The sequence below is a fragment of the Rhinopithecus bieti genome, unplaced genomic scaffold (genome assembly GCF_001698545.2).
Source record: "Rhinopithecus bieti isolate Rb0 unplaced genomic scaffold, ASM169854v2 scaffold_115, whole genome shotgun sequence".
NCBI lineage: Eukaryota > Metazoa > Chordata > Mammalia > Primates > Cercopithecidae > Rhinopithecus > Rhinopithecus bieti.
In genome coordinates, this window is record NW_016803181.1 from 1,784,672 (window position 1) to 1,807,412 (window position 22,741).

A 22,741-nucleotide genomic window follows, 5' to 3' on the forward strand; every position below is an offset into this window, starting at 1 on the left:
GGCTTGAGCCACCGCGCCCGGCCTGAACTTTTTTTTTTATTTTGTAGTATAGTGAAAGTGAGATGGGGTTTGTTGAAGAGAAACTTTACTTTCAGAAACAAGAAAAGATCTTTTGTCTGTATTAACTTTTTTCTTTTCTTTCCTTTCCTTTTTTTTTTTTGTGACAGAGTCTCACCCAGGTTGGAGTAAGGTGGTGTGATCTTGGCTCACTGCAACCTCTGCCTCCTGGGTTCAAGCAATTCTTGTGCCTCAGCCTCCTGAGTAGCTGGGTGTGCACCACCAGAGCCAGCTACTTTTTGTATTTTTAGTAGAGATGGGGTTTCACCACGTTGCCCAGGCTGGTCTTGAACTCCTGAGCTCAAGAGATCCACCTGCCTCGCCCTCTCAAAGTGCTGGGATTACAGGCATGAGCCACTGTGCCCAGCCTATTAACTTTCTAAGGGAATATTACGAAGTTAGCCACTGGGTGAGATACATAGCAGAAACACAGAGATGCCACAATTTGGTACATGTGTGATTCTTCAGCAGCAGAGAAGAAATGGTGGGCAGTGGTGTGAAGGAAGCCATGTTGTCTAATTTTTTCCCCCCCCCCCCCCCCCGCCCCAAAGAGTGGTCAAGGGCCCTGGAGAGATTGCTAAGGTTCTTACTAGAGCCTTCAAGCAGAAGATGCTGCCTAGGATGGAGATGTACTTAGAAGGACACCAGTGATTCATTGAAATGGGCAAAGGGAGTAGAGACTAGAGGGGGAAGAGGGAAGCACAGGAGAAGAGGGAAGCAGGGATTGCCGGTTTTGTAACAAAAGAAAGAATGCAGTCACCAGAGAAGTAAGGCAGTTGGGGATGAAGCCATCCAAGAACTTATCAAAGGTATATCCTTGCCAGAAAGTGAGGATTTCTAGTTGGAGGAGCAAATGGAGCTATGTCTGTCTCCTCTTCACTGATCTATCTGAAGCATGGTATAAGACTTGGTTTTGTAGTCTTGTGAACAGCTTCATTTTAAGGGGGAACCCACAATATTCAGGAAGCCAAGAAGTGTCTCTGTTAATCATCTATGAGTCTGTCTTGCTGGCATATAGTTATAGACTGTGGAGCATCCTTAAATCTGATGAGCAATTAATCATTGGTTACTTTTGGATTCACTTATTAAATGCCAAATGCATAGGGGCTTTTTCACACTCCCTGCCCTTCCTTTTTCCCAGTTCACGAACACCACAGTTGGATTCCGTATTTACTTCATCCAAACCTACCTTGGTAGGTTCACCATTTACCTCCAGTCCTGGGGAGTTCAGGCCAGACTGTGAGTTACTGCTATTTCTGAGGGGCTGCCTCCCAGATGAGAGCCATAGGACCCTCGCCTCTGGCCACTGGACTCAGTCTTCATTTATTGCCAAGGATGAGCACTTGGTCTCAGGAATGGATGCTGGGCTCCACATGACTGTTTGGCCTTGCTTGAATCGCCAAAGGAAAAGTTCCCTACATTTATTATGTCTGTGATCCCCCCACCCTCTCTGTCCCCAGTGCCTAAGAGTCTCATTACCTTGTCAGCAACTACCAGTGTCTACCTGAGATGGACTAAACTTCATTTAACTGAGAAAGTGCACCCTCAAAATTGCAAGGAAAAATGATGGAGGAGGACCCTCTGGATTAAAAGAGACTTAAAAGACATTTCAACCAGTCCTAGTATGTGAACCTTTTTTCTAAAAATTATGTGTGTGTGTACACATACACACTCGCAGGAGTAGAGATGGATCCAGATCTGCTATATGCTGATGGTTGTTGCAGCTGACTGAGTGCATGGAGGTCCCTTAGGTTGTTTTGCTCATTATGGTATATATGCTTATAATTTTCCATAATCTTTTTTTGAGACAGGGTCTTGCTGTGTCACCCAGGCTGGAGTTCAGTGGTGCCATCTTGGCTTATTTCAGTCTCTGTCTCCCCAGCTCAGGTGATCCTTTCACCTCAGCCTTCTGAGTAACTGGGACTATAAGCATGTGCCACCATGTCTGGCTAATGTGTGTGTGTGTGTGTGTGTGTGTGTGTGTGTGTGTGTGTGTGTATCTTTTTGTAGAGACAGGGCCTCACTGTGTTGCTCAGGCTGGCCCCAAACGCCTGGGCTCAAGTGATCTGCTCGCCTCAGCCTTCCAAAGTATTGGGATTACAGGCATGAGCCACCGCATCCGACCTCTAATAATATATTAAAATTAAAAGTGTCCTCAAACCTAGGAAAAATAGATGATTTAGGATTACAAAAACTTCAAACGGATTTTAGGAAATTTCTCTAAATTTTCTTAGGTGGCAAAATAGAGTGACTGTGTCTGTTTTAAAGAAGGGAGAGGAAAATAAAGAATGAAAATGGTTACTTTGGTTACACATCATGAAAATAATTCACCCATGTCATGTACACTGCCCATTCCCCAGTCAGCGCTGAGATGCTCAATTCCTGGGTATCCAAAAAGACAAAAAAAAAAAAAAAAAAAACCTGGAAACTTGTAATCGTTAATGCTACTGTCAGAGGCAGGAGTTGGAGTTGAGTAAGTAAGAGAATGTGATACTCTCCTCCCCACCCCATCCCACACACACACACACAGTTTTGAGCAGGGAAATGCCGTGACTGTGGCACAGCTGATTTCAGCAAGCGGTGAAAAGGTTATGGAGGCCACGTCGCGTGGCAGTCTTCGAAATCCAAAGCTGAGTCTGCCATTTACCACATGTGGGTCTTGTTTGCTCATCTTCAATATGGAGAATAATGGTAAAAAATTGTAAGGGCGGTTTTACTTTGGGTGCAAATTTAACAAGGTCGTCTTAGTTTGAGTTTTCCCAGGAGCAGATCCTGAGACAAGGATTTTTAAGTTCAAATAGTTTACTTTGGAAGGTGGTCCTAGGAAAAACTGGTAGGGGAGTAGAGAAGGCAGCTCTTGGAGGGTGCATTACCAAGTCACAACTCTGGGAGTCAGAGGAGAAGGCTCTTTTCAGACCAGACTTATCCGAGGGAAAGGAGCTGGAGTATTGATGTACCAAGTCCCATCGGTCATTGGTTGAGGGCTGCTTTTAGAGGGTGGTAAGTGTCCAGCACATTTGGCGTGCCCTGCACACCGGTAGGAGTGTGAAGGGCTTCCAGAAACCTCTCAGGCTGGTGGAAGTTGAGCTGGCATGCATTACAATGGTAAGGTCTGAGAGTATGCATGTGGGAACTTACAGGCTCTGTTACGAAGTCAAAAAGTAAATGTTAGATGGGCAAATATAGGCTACATGAAAATCCAAATAAACAGATTCAAAGCTAGTTTATAGTCATATTCAAAGTGTATACATATAGATATGAGTATTGAAGGATATCCTTCTGTAGGTGAACCACTTATGAGTGGCTCTGGACATTTTCTTCAGATTTAAACACAATCTGTGTTTTTGGTTAGACACACTGTGGGAAATAGTATAATTAAGTAAGTCAGAATTCAGGAATGTGAATAACAGCACAAAGAACTTAGGCAAGGTGGGCGGATCACGAGGTCAAGAGATCGAGACCATCCTGGCTAACACGGTGAAACCCCGTCTCTACTAAAAATACAAAAAATTAGCCGGGTGCGGTGGCGGGCGCCTGTAGTCCCAGGCACTTGGAGGCTGAGGCAGGAGAATGGCGTGAACCCGGGAGGCAGAGCTTGCAGTGAGCCGAGATCATGCCACTGCACTCCAGCCTGGGCGACACAGCGAGACTGGGTCTCAAAAAAAAAAAAAAAAAAAAAGAACTTAGGTGAACAGGACTTCAATAAAAATAAACGTAAAGTCTTGCACTTAAGTTTAAAAATAATGCTTCCTATATGTTCTGGATGGGGGGAAACTGTATTAATTGTAGTTCTTATGACAAATATCAAGAGATTTTAGTAGATTGTAAATTCAGCATGAGTCAGTAGTGTCATGTGTCTTCCCCAAAATATTAACTTTCCAAAAGTTAAAATAATTAGAGACTGCATCAATAGAAATAGCCTTTCCATTTTAAGGGAGTAATACCTCCATTCTATTCTGAGGTCCAGTCCTAATGCTGACACATAGTAACTTTATTCCCTTAACAAGTGTCTTAATGTTTCTGAGACTGTTTCTGTCAACCTGAAACTTAGTAGATACTTCCCCTGGATTGTTTTGAAGTAGGTATCTTACTAGAAAGTTAGAATTTATGGCCCTACATGGTGGCTCACGCCTGTAATCCTAGCACTTTGGGAGGCTGAGGAGGGCGGATCACGAGGTCAAGAGATCAAGACCATCCTGGCCAACGTGGTGCAACCCCGTCTCTACTAAAAATACAAACCTTAGCTGGGCATGGTGATGCATGCCTGTAGTCCCAGCTGCAACAGAATAGTTGGGAGGCTGAGGCAAGAGAATCGCTTGAACCCAGGAGGTGGAGGTTGCAGTAAACCAAGATTGTGCCATTGCACTCCAGCCTGGCGGCAGAGCACAACTCTGTCTCCAAAAAAAAAAAAAAAAAAAAAGACTGTATGTAAAATGTTATTAAAATTCCATTGCGCAGTAGATACTCAAAAACAGTAGCAATCACTATTAGTGTAGACCTGTTAAGTGTTAACATATGGCTTTTTCAGGTTAATAATGCAGCTTGCCAGAGGATCCAAAATCACGTCATGGAGATACAAGATGGTTGGAATAGCTGTGTCAAAAAAAATTACCAGAATATGGTGTCATAATAGACACTAACAGCTATGAGCCTAGAAGATAGTGTTATAATTTAAAATTTTACATGAATTTGAGCTATATTAATGCAGTGTTCAATAAGGAAGACCTGAAAAGTCTCTCGTTTTTCAAAATATTAATCAGGACAATGACAGATATCCAACCAGAACTATTTTTGGGAATTTATTAGAAATAATATGGAGTATTTCATATATCTAAAACACAGGAAGAGTACAGGATGCCTGCAGGCCTTAGGAGTGCTTGAAATTAGGGACTATAATACTTTTAGGAGACTACTGCATACGTTCTGTATATGTATGTGTCTCTTCTCTGTCTGACTTGCTTCTCTCCACTTGTCAGCTCATCATTTTCTTTCACTGAAGATTTGTTTTCTACATGGCACTAACAGCTGTAAATCATGCATCTCTTACCATTAGAGATTTAATATATATTTTTTTTTCCTCAAGTTCAGTGAAAAAAAAAAAAAAAAAACTGCCAGGGAAGAACTTTGGTTGGTTTAGATTTGGCCAGGTGGCTACTGCTTGAATGAATTAACTGTGGCCACAGGGTTGGAGTCATTTAATAATCCAGCATTTCTCTCTAAAACCACATGACGAAATTTGGGGAAGGAGCATTTCCTAAAGGAAGGCTATTGTGCTGGGCATACAAAGCAGTATCTGTCATGACCAAGATCTGACCAAACACTAGGGTGCAGCATGCTATTAGATTCAAGTTTAGTTTCTTTAAGATGGGAATGGAAAGGCTAGAGAGAGTGCAGAGGAGATAAATAGTTAAGAAATTATACAGAAATAACATCTGTGAGGATACAAGATGACAGAACCTGAAAAGAAGACAAATAAGTGGGTTTTCCTCTTTGTTTTCTTAATAATGTACACATATGTATGTCTCAATAGTAATAACCACAGAAGAGCTAGTATGAGTTATTCACCTCCAGTGGCACATATAAAGGGTAAACAAATTTAAATCTACCAAAGAACTGGGACTTCCCATAAAAAAAATTAAACATCAAAACGAGAACTTTCATTTCTGACCATAGTGGAATACTGGTTATTAGAATTATTTTCCTGCTATAAACAGCTATGAAACTGGACAAAATATGTGAAGCAACTATTTTTGGGTCTTGGAAAACAAGACAGACATGTGATTGTGGATAAAATAAAAAGATGTGAGATGAACTCAGAACTCCTCTTGGCTTTCTGCCCAAGAGCACTTTACAAATCATGGTACAGGAAATTGGAGCCCAGTGAGCAGCATCTTGCCTTGCAGAGTATCCTAGTTTGTTTTCTGCTGCTGCAACAGAATACCACACTGAGTAATTTATAAAGAGATTTATTTGACTCATGATTCTGGAGGCTGGGAAGTGCAAAATGAAGGGACCACATCTTATTATGTCATAATGTGGCAGAAGGCATCACACGGAGAGAGAGAGCTTGCAAGACAGAGATAAAGGGGGCCAAACTCCCAAGGTAACTAACCTTCTCCCAAGATATGGAGTTAATCCATTCATGAGGGTGAACCCTCATGACCCAGTCACCTCTTAAAGGACTCACCTCCTAACACTGTTACAATGACAATATTAAATTTCAACAAATTTTGGAGGGACATTCAAATCACAGCACAGAGAGAATAGTTTGTGTTCAGAGATTCTCAGATGGCTGGCATTTGTGAAGTAGCATACAAGAGAGAAGGTATTTCCAAAGACTAAACTATGCATGGATAGAATGAGACTCTTTGACCACTAATAGTTACTGGGGGTCTTTGAGTTAAAGGAGGTCTCATGGGAAATAATGCAGTTCCAACCAGCCAAAGTGGAGTGATATAACACTTTGGGCATTCAGGTGGGATGTGAAAAAGACTGCAATGTAGGAGTTGGGCTACTTTAGCCCTCGAATATGAGCTAATCTTGACTCACCCTAATGAAGCCAAAATCTGAGCTTCGACAGGATTAATTTAAGGTCCCATGAATTAAATACCACTATAAAGGAACATATTAATAATTCAAATTATCAATATTGCACTCACAATGCCCAGCATGTAACAAAAATTATAAGACAGAAAAAGAAGCAGGAAAATGTGACTCATCACCAGAAGAAAAAAGATCAATAGAAATGAACTCAGAGATGACACAAATGTTGGAATTAGTAGATAGAGAATTTAAAGCAGCTATTATAAATAAATATGTTGGAGGATTTAAAGTAAGATGAATAGATGTAAGTAAAGTAAGATGACCTTGGCAGAGAAATTGCATCAATAAAAGGAACCAAATGGAATTCTAGAACTGAAAATAAAATATACCAAAAGAAAAATTAACTGGATGGGCTTAATACGACAATGGATGCGAAAAAAGAAAAAGAAAAAGAAAGAAAGATCAGTAAAGGTCAAAGACAGGTCAATATCTCAGAGAGAAAAGGCTGAAGAAAAAAAAAAAAAAGACTAGAGTTTCAGATGATGTAATCAGAGTTTATATGGAAATGAAAGGACCTGGAATAACCAAAATCTTGAAAAAGAATGAAGTGGAAAATTTTCGCTACCTGTTTTCAAGACTTAATATAAAGCTGTAGTAATCAAGTCCATGTGATACACATATAAGGACAGACAGACATATCAGTGGTACAGAATAGCACGTTCTGGAAGAAATCTACATATGTGGTCAGTTGATCCTCAACAAAGGCACCAGAGCAGGTTAATGAAGAAAGGAGTGTCCTTTCAACAAATAGTGATGGAACAAATGACAGTCATGAAAAAAATGAACTGTGACCTGTGTCTCACACCGTACACAAAAAATGAGATGAATCAAATTACCTAACTACAAATAATGTTAACCTGAATGTACAGTTAAAACAATAAGGCTTCTAGAAGGAAATTTAGGACAATATTTTTGCAAACTTAGGGTATGTTTTAGACAGGACACAAAGGACTAACCATAAATAATATATTTAACAAATTGAACTTTATAAAAATCAAAAACTTCTCATCAGATATACCATTAAAGAAATATGGTATTTTTTGGAATTAGTAGATACAGAATTTAAAGCAGCTATTATAAATAAATATGTTGGAGGATTTAAAGTAAGATGAATAGATGTAAGTAAAGTAAGTAAAGTAAGATGACCTTGGAAGAGAAATTGCATCAATAAAAGGAACCAAATGGAATACTAAATACTAAATCTGGCTCACACTAGATTGATTTCTGATCATGCTTTTGAAATTAGAATTAACCAAGCCTCACCAAGGAGTCTGTAATGTAGGCAGGCATCAAATCACCTGTGTTAAGTACGTCCCTTGCATGTTGCCCTGAGAACAGGTGAAAGACTTCACTGCTGATTTCTGAAATTGGAAGGGTCTTCATGGGGTCATATAGTATAGCTTGTAGATCTACTCCAGGGCAAGGATGAACTCAGTGGTCTAAAGCAGTCTAATCAAACTTGATCTGATCCCTGGGGAGCTTTTTAAGAATGCAAATTCTGTGCTCCATCCCTGGATCTCTTGATGGAGTAGGTATTAAGTAAGGCCTTGGAATCTATTTTGAGTTTTGTTAGTGGTTTTTTTGTTTGTTTTTTTGTTTAGGCCAGTCAAGTGAAGCAGTGGGAGTGGAGAAGAAATAAAGAAACCTGTAACTGGTTGTGATCAGTTAGTTGTAAACACCACTGCAGTCAGACCAGTTTTTGTTTTGCTTTTGTTGTTATTTTTTAGTTTAGCGTGTTGTTTGTTTGAGACAGGGCCTTGCCTCTGTGTCATCCAAGCTGGAATGCAGCAACAGTATCAGCTCATTGCAGACTTGAACTCCTGGACTCAAGTGATCCTCCCATCTTGGCCTCCCAGAGTGTTGGGCTTATAGGTACTTAATGGGTGAGCCGCCACCCCGGGCGCAGCCTTAGTTTTGTTGGTAAGCTACTCAGGAAGTCTTGAAAAGTCTCACCTGCATCTCAGTCTGTCAGAATCTGACCCTTCCTTCAAGGCCCATCTCAAATGCTACCATCTTTATGAGGTTTTAGTCATTTCTTTCAGTCAAATCTGACTTTCCACTTCCTCTGAACTGCCCCAGTGTTTACCTCCCTCTAGGCTCTGACTGTACCCTGTACTGCAGTATTGCCTGTAGCTTCTTCAGGCTGGGACAGGGTGCTTATTATATCTGCAATCCCACAGTACCTATCACAGTGCTCTTTGAGCAAAGAACTCTGGTCTTGTGATGAGAAAAGCCAAGCCTGGAATGCCAACTCTGACACTTGATGGTATTATTATCCATGGGTTAGTGATTTATCCAGGGGTGACATTGAAAATATTTATGTATATATATGTATGTATGTATGTATGTATGTATGTATGTATGAATGACAGGGTCTTGCTCTGTCGCCCAGGCTGGAGTGCAGTGGCACAATCATGGCTCACTGCAGCCTCGACCTTCCTGGCTCAAATGATCCTCTTACCTCAGCCTCCCGGGTAGCTGGGACCATAGTCATGAGCCACCATGCTGGCTAATTTCTTTTTATTCTTAGTGGTGATGAGGTCTTGCTATGTTGCCCAGGCTGGTCTCAAACTCCTGAGCTCAGGCCATCCTCCCGCCCCAGCCTCTCAAAGTGCTGGGATTACAGGCCACCACAGCTGGCCTTCAAAATATTTAACCAGCATGGCACATGTCCCATCAATCAGACACCAGCTGGACAGGCTGGGGAGTAGCCCTGTCTTTATGCCTTTCTCGTCAGTAAAATGGATACAGTCCCTACCCACCTCACAAGGTTGTTGTGATGGTCAAATGAGATAATGCATGTGAAAGTACTCTATAAAGCACAAAGTGTTATGCAAATTAAGTCAGGGTTGCCTGGTGGTATTTCTAGTGCCCGTGTGTGGGGTTGGTTGCCCAGCCTTCAGCACTGTCTTATGGTCTGCTCTGCTCTGCTCTGCTCTGCTCAGAGCAGTCTCCCAGGAGCAAACCAAGGAGAGTTGTTGAGTAACTGAGCAGGACACTGCAAATCTGAGAAATCCTGGAATCAACCTGTTAGGTCCTAAGGAAACTCAGAATATCAGCTCCTTCAAGGATGGCCCCTTTTTAGGCCTGAAAAATATCAATGTTTCAGTATATATATTTTGGAAAAGCTAAATAAAGCAAAAACCTAACAAAGCTTTTTGAATTTTAACCTAAGTTTTCCTCACTTAAGGACACCTTGTTCTGTTGCACAATGACCTTGAAATTCAGGATCCTTAAAGATATCTGGGCATCTTAGACTCATCTGATTGTCACCATATGGCAAGGAGCTGCTCTGCCTAGATCTGTAAATGGAGTTAAATGCCAGAGACATTAACATAGATTAAAGGCACAGTCTAAATCTTAGTCCCTGCTTTGTCCCTATAGTTTCTTGCCTCCTCTTTTTACCCTTTTACTTCCTTAAAAACTGTCTTAATTTCCTCACCATCGCCTTCCCATATGCCCTTAGGTCTCCAGATCCTGGGGATGCAAATCCTTAGCTACTTCTCTCTTCCAAATGCATTTCACCCTTTCCTCATATTCAGTGCCCAGTTACTGTTTTGTGTTTATCGGTAGTTGCCAGTCAGTGTCAATGTTTGTTCTTATATGCTTTGATTTAAATAAAGGAAACGGCACCAGTGTAGTGTGTACAGCAGAGAACCAGAGACTGTAGGGAACAGATAGAAAATAGACACAACCTTTTAATTACTCTTGAAGGATTCCTATTTAAAAGGCAATGCAGGGATGTGCACGGTGACTCGTGCCTGTAATCCCAGAACTTTGGGTGGCCGAGGTGGGAGGATCGCTTGAGCCCAGGAGTTCAAGACCAGCCTGGGCAACATAGCAGGACCTCATCTCTACAAAATGTAATAATAATAAAAGAAAATTAGCCAGGCATGGTGATGTGTGCCTGTAGTCCCAAATACTTAAGAGGCTCAAGTGAGAAGGTTACTTGAGCCCAGGAAGTCAAGTCTGCAGTGAGCCATGATTATACCACTGCACTCCAGCCAAGGCAACAGAGTGAGACCTCGTCTCAAAAAATAAAAAATAAAAAGGCAATGCAGGCCTATGGTAGGTATTAATAACTTTAAAAGCTGAATCGTAATGATAAAATAACCAGGGTGATAATTTGTAACCCCTTCTTGCTACTTCCTAGCTGTGGGACATTAACGAGTTGTTTTTTTTTTTTTTTTTTTTTTGAGATGGAGTATCGCTCTGTCGCCCAGGCTGGAATGCAGTGGCGCAATCTCTGCTCACTGCAAGCTCCGCCCCCAGGTTCACGCCATTCTCCTGCCTCAGCCTCCCGTGTAGCTGGGACTACAGGCGCCTGCCACCACGCCCGGCTAATTTTTGTGTGTGTGTGTTTTTAGTAGAGACAGGGTTTCACTGTGTTAGGCAAGATGGTCTCGATCTCCTGACCTCGTGATCTGCCCGTCTCGGCCTCCCAAAGTTAACTAGTTATTTTTACCTTTCTTGAGGATGTTTCTTCATGTGTGAAACAGAAAACATCTATCATGCAGAACTGTAGTAAATATTGAGAACATATCTGTAACATGGCCTAGTCCACACCTGGCACATGGTAGATGGCTCGGTATATGATGGCATTTATTATATTCTCATTTAGCATGCAGGCCAGCTCTGGAAACCCTCAATACTCAGGTGGAGGATGTGCTTTTTATTTTGACAACTGTCAGGGTGAGAGGCAGTGGTAGCTGGTGGAAAGGGCAGGGTTTACCTTAGAAGACTGGAACTCAAGTCCCAGCACTGTCACTCATAAGATGGGTGACTTTATGCAAGTCATACCACCTTTCTCTCTGTTTCCTCACCTATAAAATAATGCAAATAATACCCATCTCTCAGAGTTGTGAGGCTCAGATGAGGCAACGTGTGAGGAGAGAGTGATCATTCATAAAACGCTAATAACTATAGGTTATTAGTACTTCAGCACCAGGCTGAAGGTTTCATGTGCCTACGTGACAGCTGTCAGGCAGCCTAACTATTCGGGACCCACACGTTAACCAGACATCAGTGGTGTGAACTCAGTTCAGAACCTTGTTCTCCTCAAATGATATTAATACTCTTTTCTTATCTTGAGTGCCATCTCTGCATTCTTTCTCTGCTGGGAGGGGTGGGGATAGGACATTATCAAGCTCTCATTCTGCAAAGAGCAAACTGAGGCTCAGAAACAATCAGGGCCGTCCCAGAGCCAAGCAGCCTGGGGTTGAATCTCAGGTCTACTGCTTACTAGCTGTGTAAACTTGGACAAATTATCTTACGTCCTTGCCTCAGTTTCTTCGTCTGTCAGATGGCACCTATCTCACAGGGTTAATATATGTAAAGGCTCTCTTGAAACAGTGTCTGGTACACAGGAAGTGCTCCAAGCATGTTACCAAAAAGAGAAGCCAGGGGGTGGCTAAACCTTGAATGTAGTTCATTTCTTCTGGTTAGATGCTGCATTTCTTCCAACAATCCCAAGTATTTTTCCTGGTCTCCTCCATCTTCCAATAAGTAACAACATTGTGAGTTTCAGTGTTGTATTTTGGCTATTTCTGTAGGACAGTGATACAACATATCAGTTCATGACTTAGGATGTTCTGAAGCACATTCTTTTTTGTTTTGTTTTGTTTATGGAGATAGAATCTCACTCTGTCCCCCAGGCTAGAGTGCATTGGTGGGATCTTGGCTCACTGCAACCTCCACCTCCCAGGTTCAAGCTATTCTCATGCCTCAGACTCCTGAGTAGCTAGGATTACAGGCACCCGCCACCACACCAAGCTAATTTTTGTATTTTTAGTAGAGACGGGGTTTTGACACGTTGGCCAGGCTGGTCTCGAACTCCTGACCTCAGGTAATCTGCCTGCCTGAGCCTCCCAAAGTGCTGGGATTACAGGTGTGAGCCACTGTGCCTGGCCCCTTGAAGCACATTCCTATTTAGCTCTTGACTACTGAATAGAGATCAGTTTCCTTCAGATAGGAAGAGATTCCTCACTCACCGGTGCAGTTCTCACTTTCAGAGTGGCTCTCCAGGTCCTCCTGCACACTTCTCTCTAACACCTCCGTAAACTCTAAGATTGTCTTGAGGGTTCTGGGGTTGGGGGAGTGCACTTAAAACCTAGGATTGAAAGGAAGCTTGGAAGGCCACTAATATAGTTTGGATGTTGTTCCTGCCCAAATCTCATGTTGAAACGTAATACTGGGGGTGGGGCCTGGTGGGAGATGCCTGGATCATGGGGGTAGGTTTCTCATGAATGGTTTAGTACCCTCCTCTTGGTACTGTCCCCATGATAGTGAACTCTCATGAGATCCGGTCCTTTAAAAGTGTGTGGCACTTCCGCCCTCTCCCTCTTGCTCCTGCTTTCACCATGTGACGTGCCTGCTTTTTCACCTTCTACCATGATTGTAAGCTTCCTGAGGGCTTCCCAGAAGCAAATGCTGCTATGTTTCCTATTCAGCCTGCAGAACCTTGAAGCAATTAAATTTCTTTTCTTTATAAATTATATTTTCTTTATAGCAATGCAAGAATGGACTAACACAACCACCAACTAACTGCCAAGGAGGACCCCATGCTTGAGGGAAACCAAGTCCAGTCTCACTGGCACAGTGATGAACTACAGTGGACAGCCAGCCACTCCTTGAGTGGTGGTTAGAGTTAAGGGACAAAAAATTATGGTCCCGGTCTAGAATAGCCAAGGATGAACCAGAACAAAGGGAAAAGAAAGCAAAACAGTGCTTAAATCTAGCAAGAGAAATAAGAATAATTCATCACTGTTATAGTGCTTCACAGTTTTCTAAGCATTTTTATGTATTTAATTAAACATCATCTAATCCTAACCACAAGCAAAGAAGGGGTGAGGAAACATTCAAAATAATTTCTGTCTGATTTCAAAAGACTTTGCTCAGTTACTTTTACCCTTCATGGTGATGTGATGTTTTTTTTTTTTGTACGAGATTGTTCATTGCAGAGAATTATAAGCAATTGAAGGACAGTTTCTATGGTGAAAAGCATATTTTACAATAAGACTATGGTCAGTGGATCTCTATTTTATGTCAGCATACACTGTTTGCCACAATTCCGTCATGCACTGGAATGAGGCTATTATCCAGGCTTGTGGGTCTGATGGGACAAAGTCACTCATTGAGAAAAATTGTCTGAGGAAGGCTGAGGTCGTGGCTAACCAGTAATTCTCAGATGTGCCTTATATTATTTTATTGTGTAAGTATTGAGGAAGTTCCCCAAGTTGCTTCTTCGTGCCTATTGGGTATGTCTGAAAATATGCAAAAAAAAGGCCAAGAATGTAACAGACAAGAATGACGTGATAAAAATATGTGCCAGTAAGTAATGTAAGAGCCTGACCCAGATTTTCTTCCCAGTTTCTTTCTTTCTTTTTCTTTGGGTCCACTGGCCCTTTTCCAGCCCTCCTCCCAGGAAGCTGCTGGCAGCTCTCTGTGTCCCTCTGGGAAGCTAAGACAGGGCCCCACTGCTCCTTCTTCCCTTACCTGGCTCATTCCTATAGTACTGCATGGGAATGGTCAGTGTCTGTGAGCCATGCGGTTGCATGCATGGCAGCTCATCAGAGAATCAAACTGTAGTATAACTACCCAGCCAGATAATTCCATTGTTCCTAGAGAGTTTGATGGGGCCCAGAAGAAGTAGCCGCCGGGTATATTCAGTTGGCACTGACGTCGACAAATGCTCTTAGAGTTTGAAGTCATGGCGTTGTCCAAGTCAGCTCACTGGGTCTGCCCGGGTCTTGCAGTACCTCCTCCCTACCCTTGTGTTTATTTCCTAGCCCCAGTCCCCAAACCCCACTCACAGACTTGTGTCCAATTTCCAGAACTAAAGAGGACCAACTTCCCTCCTGACTTCTCAGACTCATGATTCTTCAGACATGACAAGTCCAGATCGAGACTGCAATCCCCAAGGAAGGCCAGCTGTCTTGCTCAGCAGAGACAATACAGCTAAAAGCTCTTTCTCACTTTAGGCAATTCATGCACTTGGTTAGACATTTATAGACTTCAATTGCTCATCCAAAAAATCTGGGTCATTCTTTACATAGCGCTTCACACTTCGGAAGGAAAGCCATGCCCGGGGAGGAGCGTTTCTGTTGATGTCTGGTTTGGCTGAGGCAGTAGAGAGTGCTTCTGCTGTGGGAAGAGGGAGAGATGGGCCAGCGCAGGCACTGTGGGCTCTTAGGGGACCTGGCATTTTCACCCCCTGGCCACTGGCTCCCAGACTCTCTGAGTTCCAATTGTCCTGACTAAATGGTGCCAATAATAGCTGCCTTGTGTTGATGTCATGAAAAGTGGTGGGTTTAAGGGTTAGGCACTCTAAGGACATTTTAAGAGTATGTACTGTAATTCCAGTGAGAAGGGCTGGGTGGGTCTGTGGGGGTGTAGGGCTCCCTGGGGAGGAAGAAGGAGCAGAGGTGTGGTTGAGGGGGCTAGCCATGTAACATGGATGCCCAAAATGTTAGAGCTCTTCCCAGTATATTCCTACCTACCTCCTAAGCCCCGAGGAGAAGGACATGCCAAAGAAAGAGCCTTGGGCTGGAAGTGAGAGGGCCCTTCTTGTGGCGGTGCCTCTACTCACAGTGGCTGAGGCATGTTACCTCGGTTTTCTCATTTTTAAATTTGAGCCCATGGTCCTGCTGCTGCATTAAGCTGTTGTACAATGCAAATGTTCGACACAGGTGAAGCTGTTTGTTGAACCTAAGTGCCACAAAAATGTAACATATTATTATCAGGTGTTCTCACCCAGAGAGAATAGTGTGGTTCTTCATCAGCCACTCGCTTGCTTCAGGGATGGTTTGTGTGGGTATGTGCCCATTTTGTACAGGTCTGTTCATGTTTACCTAGATGCTGTGCAACTTGAAAGGCCTGCTCCTCCTTCCTGCTCCACTACTCTGGCCCCAGCAGGACAGTGAATATCAATAGAACAGAGGGAGGAAGCACGGGTTCTTTTCCTTCAAGTCTTTTTCCACGTTGGCTTCTCTGCAGCAGGAGATGAGGGGAGGCTTGGTTAGAACAAATCACCTTTGTCTGGGGGTTGGTTAACCAGATTTTTCCCTCTTTTGTGTCTGTGGCCTTGGTTGTTGCACCAGCTGTCATCACTGCCCCAGCGGTTGAGTGGGAGAGAATAGATGAGCCTGGCCAGCCCCTCTCCTGCTTTGGTAAGACTCCGCTTAAAGGCCTGTTGTAGAAGTTTGAAATTGCAGGTTAGGGTTAATTTAAAGCTTGTGTATTGTCCATGCTATGGTATCCCCCAGCCATTACAAGTAAATAATTAAAAGCTAATTGTAACCAAGATATTCAGAGCTCCATAAATTCCTGGACAGCGTAATATGACAAGAAATAGACACTAGTCTAACTATATGGCAGGCTCTTCTACGTGGGCCAGGGTATGACACACCAGGTTATCCCAGAAAGAAGAAGAACAGGACAAGCTTTACAAGGAACTGAGCTTCCCTTCTCCCAAATTCTCACCTTATCTTAACATTTTTATTCTTGGTTTAGGGCACCAACCACTTCAAGAAACTGCTGTTGCAATGTGGATTTCTCTGAGAGGATTCATCCTTGAAGTCCTTGTCTCCTGCAGAGGAATTTGTTGATCTGGGTTAACTGTCCAGTCATTGGGCAAGGCCCAGAGGGCATGAGATTAGGAGTAAGATGAGGAGTGGAATGGGTTCAGGAACACCTGGGGAGCAAGGAGACCAGACAGGAAGGAATACAGAAGGAAGCCCAGCGAGCACCAGCCCTCTTGACGAGGCTTGCAGCTGCGGTGTGTGCATGCTGGAGCTGGCCCACACCTGTCCTGAAAGCTGACTGCAAGCATCTCTTCCTAGCCACATGTTCAGTGACTTCATGCTGGTAGCTTGAAACTGGCCATAGTGGAAGTATTTACACCATGCAGATATGTGAACACTACAAACCAGGCTTCCTCCCGCTTCTCTCCCAGGAGAGCTTTTCATTAAACTCTTACAAGCATGCTGCTGGTGGCAACCATAATGGATTCTCCAACTTTCCCTTGAAGCGGGACTTAATCCTTAGCAGATCACTTGCTTTCTCCTGATTGTTCTGCTCCCCTGAGTCTTGAGGGGCTGGGGACTAACAGAGACCAAAGTGGCCTTGGTGATATGTGTGAAATGGCTCAGGTCGTAGAAGGTATACAAGTTCAAAGTTTGTGTCACCACATTCTTTTATCACATGCACTTCCTGCCTAAGTTGCTGCTGTCAGTTCTAAAACACTCAACAAACAACGACCAGAAAACAAACTACTGAGCTTATTTTCAGCTTGCCAATTTTTATACACTTTCCAAACAGGATTTAATGAATGTAATAGTCTTGCTGACAAGTAGGTTTTATTTCTTTGGAATATTTATCACATACTTATTTATTTAGAATTCTGTGTATATACCTACCAGGTTCAACCTAGACCCAGCCTATCCATGTTTCTGGAGATACTGACCTCCATTATCAACCTCAGCCTTACCACAGGCTCTGCTCTAACCTTGCCCCCAGGTTTTCTGATCCTAGCTTTCCCATTACCACCCTCTGGCCTCTGGTTGTGGCACATCTGTTATTTCGTGTTAGGCCCTCAATGCTGACAGCTTGCCTATCCTTCATATACCAATCTGTCTCTGGTATACTCAAAATCCCTTCACACATCAAGAGATTTCCTTGGAAACCAAAACAAAGGAGAAGAAGTGACTGTTCTGGAGTTGCTGTCTGGTGCTGGACATTTGTTTTCATGTTTCATGTTCATCTTGCAGCGAGGCATTTCCACCTCATCCCCCAGACAAGCCTTCACCGTAGGAAAGCTGGCCACCACCTCTTATCAGCAAGGAGCAGGGTCTGCATCACCACCCTTTGCCAGTTTTCTCTCACGAGACTCTGATCATCAGGGAGCAGGTCTTCTCTCTCAGAGGCAACCAGCTTATTTCAGGCAATTACAGCAGTTTTCATATAGTTCTTCAGATCTCCTTTAGTACCTAGGACAGTGCTTTCCATAGGGTGGATTCATTATCAATGTTGGTTAGTGGTGTCAAAAAGTTATTTTTAATTCAAGTAGAATGAACAGTTGTTACACAGAATAGTTAGGAAGCCATATCCTCATTGGAGGGGTCCAAGTAGAGGCTAGACAACCACTTACCTGTGATAGTTTTAGGAGGGAATAATGCATTTGGATAGAAAGAAAAGATAGATGGGGCTAGTCTTTTCCACCCTGATTGTGATCTCATAAACTATGGGATGCCAGCACTGAGTCTAACGGTGGAAAATAGGCTGTTGGCCCAGAGACAAATGACTCTCCAGAATCCACTTGGTTTTTCTGTTTTCTTGAGCAAGTAGTCTGCAGGTTGGGTGAGTCTTTAATTAATATGCTTCTTTAGCAGCGTACATTCCTCCCCTAGTCAAATGGCAGAGTATGTAAGATCAACATTGTGTACCCCACTGAGGCTTCAACCCTTTAAAGTCTTTTCCTGTAAGTGTAAGGAGAAGCAGATGGTAATGAAAAAATATGCACATTTTATTATGCATTGCACATTTTACTTATTAGAATTTTTAGTATGACACCCTGCATTTTAAAAAGCCTAAAGATGAAAACAAAATGGAATTATTCATTGAAATATTTAAATCAGCTTGCAGCAATTATCTCAAAATATGAAAATAAAATCTAGCAGCCTGGAAGGTAGATCTTCCTTGACCACCCACTTTGAAAATCTTGTCTTTCAAAGGGAGCCTCTTCCTCTCAAAAAAGGAAGACGTGCATACTGTACGGAATAAGGGCAGGAAGGGACACATCCCTCATGAGATTGTCTAGAGGCTGGAGCTTGTGTGTGGGAGAGCTGGTGGTGGGAATGAGGGCAGGTGACTACAATGAACCATTCTCTCGTTGAAAAGTAGAACCAGGACTGGAGAGGAGTTACCTCGGAGTTCTGGACTGGATGTAGAGAGATAGTGTTTCTGTCTGCTGCTTCCCTAACCACATCTTTGCCTCCCATTGCCGAGTGAGTCATCCTCTCCCGGCCTTACCATTTGCCAGCACTGACTCCCACAGACATCATGTGAGGATTAACAAGCCGCATTGTGGAAACATCACTGAAACTCTGTGGAAGAAGCGGTGCAAGGTAAAAGTGAAGTGTGAATATGATTGTGAATCTTAAGCACAGAACCCTGAGTTCTTAAAGGCAATTTTTAAGATTAGTATCAATCAACCAAAGCTCACAAGAGTTTTTCAGAAATCACCAGAGTACAAAAGCTATTTCATGAAATGTGCAGCGGCTGTGACCTTAGTGAGATTTCTTAGACTTGTAGCCATAAGGACTGGAAGAGTTCGTAAAGCTCAGCTACCACTTTATTCTTGAATTCCTTATCCTGACAAATGGTGATTCAGCATGCAGCCAGGTATAGTGGAAAGAGAACGGGCTCTGGAATGGGAAAGACCTTGGGCCAGGTCCCAGCTCCTCCACCCATTGTCTCTTTGACCTAGAACAAATTACCTATCTCTCTATGCTTTGATTTCCTCAGCTGTGAGTTGTGAACAATGCCAACATTGCAGGGTGGCTGTTGAGAATTAGAACATGGTTCAAGTGTTTAGCACAGCTCCTGGTATTTAGTAGGGCTTCAATAAATGATAGCTGCTATGCTGATTACAATAATTTTTATTAAGTATTGTTCTTCAGGCTCTTTTTGAATATCTCTGTGATGGCAATGCTTCCATCATTAGACAGTACTAATGGTTAGAATTTTCTGCCACATGTTGTGCCCAATCGTATTTCCTGTAATTTCTATCCATCTATTCTGGTGCTGCCTTTTGTGGCCCCACAGAACAAGTCTAAATATACTCCCACGCAGAACACTTCAGATATTTGAAGACAATTTTAATCTGTTCCCCAAGTTTTCTTCATGGTAAAGCCTTTAGTTCCTGGAATCCTTCCATAGGTGACTTAGCTTTGATCTCAACAAGGACACGTCTAAGTCCCTTTTCCTCATATATGAGCATCCATGGGAAGACGCTAGCCAGCCATAAAGGAAAGTTGAGATGGCAAGTTTTAGATGCTATCCATACTGAATAAGCTGGCTTTTGTTCCATGGTTCATGTGAACATTCTAATGCATACCCTACAAGTATATTTCACAGTTTCTTCTTTTCACTGTAGTTTCACTATAGTGTTCAGGAATATGAACACTGCTACCTGTGAGGAAGGGTACATTGTAAAGAATGTATTGTCAAATGCTGCATTGAAAAGTCACCCCTTGTAACTGTGGTAGGTTTGATTGCATTATTGCCCCCTGACTTTTTACCTTCTCTATGTTAGTGATGTGTTCCATGTGACTTTGAAGTTCCTGCCCTATGACTTTATATTCAGTAGTGTGACTTGCTTTGGCCAACAGAATGAGTCAGAAGAAACAGTATGCTAGCTCCAAATCTAGGCTTTGGAGGCCTTGGGTATTTCCAGTTTTACTCTTCAGTGTTCTGCTATCATCATGAGATAACCTACCCCCACTAGCCTACTGGCCCAAGGAAGCTGGGAGGCATGTAGGCTAGGCCCTTAGCAGCACCCAGCCTGCACTAGCTGAATCTGAACAACTCACAGAAGCTTGAGCAAAAGTCAGTGATTACTGCTTTAAGGCACTGAGTTTTGGGGTGGTTGGTTATGCAGAATTTTTGTGGCAAGAAATAATTATTATGGAAATTATGTGGGGCCAAAAAACGTAAAGTAATACTAACCCTACCTGGACAGAGTACAAGTTTAGAAGAATTAATGAAAGATTTACAAAACTATAACCAAGCTAGATGAACACTTTATAAAAATGATTTACCAAATTGTAACTTTGAATTTCTTTTGCAAACTATGACCAAGAAAAAATAAATGTGTATATTTCACGAATGAAATAGGTAATGACAAAAGCAAACTCAATTTCTAAATATATGTAAAAAGTTAAGATGTTTCCTATTTGACATAATTCACTCATTTACTCAAGAAATGCTGAATGAGTCATGTGTCAGTACCATTCTAGGCTCTGGAAATATAGTTGTGGAAAAAATGGACAAGGCCTACATCTCGTGAAGCTTGTATTCTACTGGGAGATTTAAAAAATAAAAAATTAAATAAATTAAGCAAATAACTTCAGATAATGATAAGTGCTATGAGAAAACTCAGGCAGGGTAAGGAATACCTTAGGTAGTTTAGAGAAGACTTCTCTGAGGATGTGACATTAAAACTAAGACCAAAATGACATCAATCATTCAAGGGAAGAAAGACTACATTGAAGAGAATAGCAAATGCAAAGAGCCTGAGGTAGGAATAAGCTGGGAGTGTTCGAGGTATAATTAGACGTGTGGAGAGGAGTAATGTGGTATGAAGTGAAGTGGATGATATTTAAAGAGGCCAGGACATGTAGGGCTCTTTTGGCCACAGTAAGGAGTCTGTTTTATTCCAAGTGGAATGGAATCCACTGAAGTGTACTAAGTACATGACTTGCTTTATGGGTTTTAGAAGCTCAGTCCTGATTGCTGTATAGGGAATAGATTGTAGGTGGACAAGAGCGGAAGCAAGGAGTTCGATGAAGTCATTGCATCATGGTGGCTACAACTAGGGTGAGGCCAAGGATGGAGAGAAATGAGCAGGTTTGAGATATATATTGAAGGTAGAATCAAGACTTCCTGATGGATTGGATGTGAAAGAACATGAGCAATGAAGGATAATGCCTAGGTTTGTAGTTGGGGTAACTGAGAGGATGGTTGGTGGTGCCATTTCTGGAGATGAGGAAGATGCGAAGAACAGTGAACTCGGAGGAGGGAGAGGTCAAGAATTTTGTTTGAATGAGTTAAGTTTGAACTTAGACATTGAATGGGATTTGCCAGGTAGGCTGCCGGACATACTAACTGGGTAGTGAAGGCTGAAGATACCATTTGGGCAGTCATCAGCATATAGATGGTATTTTAGCCAAGGAACTAAATGAATTCATCTCGAATAAAGAAGTGAAAGTTTTATTTTAATTTAAAATTTAAGAAGTTTTAAATTTTAAAACTGTCAATAAATAAAACAGCAGCAGGAGGACTCAGCCACAGAGCATGCTGACATTTAAAAGCTCAGCAGAAAAAGAGGAGACAGAAGAAGAGCCTGAGAGAGAGGCTGGGAGAGTGTGATGTTATGGAAGCCAAGAGAATAAAGTGTTCCAGGAAAGAGAGTCATCAACTTGGGTTGTGTTGGGTTGAATGCTACTGAGTCATAAAGTAGGATAAGGACCAAGGAGTAACTATTGGATTTGGCAGTGTGGAGCTGATTGGTAACTTCGAAAATAAAAGATTTAGTGGAATAATGGACACAGAAGTCAAATGGAATGATTGAAAAGTGAATGGGAGAAAAGAAACTGATAACAGTGAGGTTTTGCTAAAAATGGGAATGGAGAAATAGGTAGCTAGAGAGGATGAGAGTTTAAGGTTCTGTTTTGTTTTACTTGGTTTTGAATTGGAGATCCAGAGTCATATTTAAATGACAGTGGAAATAAACCCACAGAGAGAAAAGTTGATGCTGTGGGAAAGAAAATGGACAAATGCAGGATCAATGTCCTTGAGAAAGGGGGAGACCCAGAGCACAGTGAAGTGTTGGCCTTCCATGCTAACAGAGGAAGGCAAGGGGGTAAGGGCAACAGACTGCCAGTGAAATGGTGAATTTGGGGATGGGAAGACGAAAGACACTGTCAGTTTACATATATTATATATATTTTGTTGTTGTTTAATTTTAATATATATGCTTTTTAATTATTGAGATGGCCTCACGCTCTGTCACCCAGGCTGGAGTGCAATGGTGTTATCATAGCTCGCTGCACCCTCAAACTCCTGACCTCAAGCGATCCTCCCACCTTGACCTCCCAAAGCACTGGGATTACAAGCGTAAGCCACTGTGCCCAGCCACTTATATTTTCTCAAGAGATATGACTTCAGGTCATCATTTGAGGAGCCAAGACTTCTGAATCCTGAGCCCAAAAGCACTGTCCTTCATTTGCCATTTGGTACACTTGAAGCAGAATGAACATGATAACCCCTTTAATCTCATGTATTTTAACGAGTAATACAGCTG

At 42.4% G+C, this 22,741-nt stretch overlaps 1 protein-coding gene across 6 annotated transcripts in view; it reads left to right on the forward strand.

Moving 5' to 3' along the window:
• The window catches only part of RASGRP1 (RAS guanyl releasing protein 1), a 77,924-nt gene that overhangs the window by 15,033 nt on the left and 40,150 nt on the right, over nt 1–22,741 (forward strand). The window contains exons 1-2 of one of the 6 annotated variants that reach the window (XM_017868115.1): nt 17,063–18,015; nt 18,698–18,782. The exons of 4 other annotated variants lie outside the window; for them this stretch is intronic. The gene's annotated coding sequence lies outside the window, so the exon portion shown is untranslated. Of the gene's footprint in view, nt 1–17,062; nt 18,783–22,741 lie in introns of those variants that run through there. One more of the 6 variants, XM_017868104.1, reaches the window with a different exon arrangement.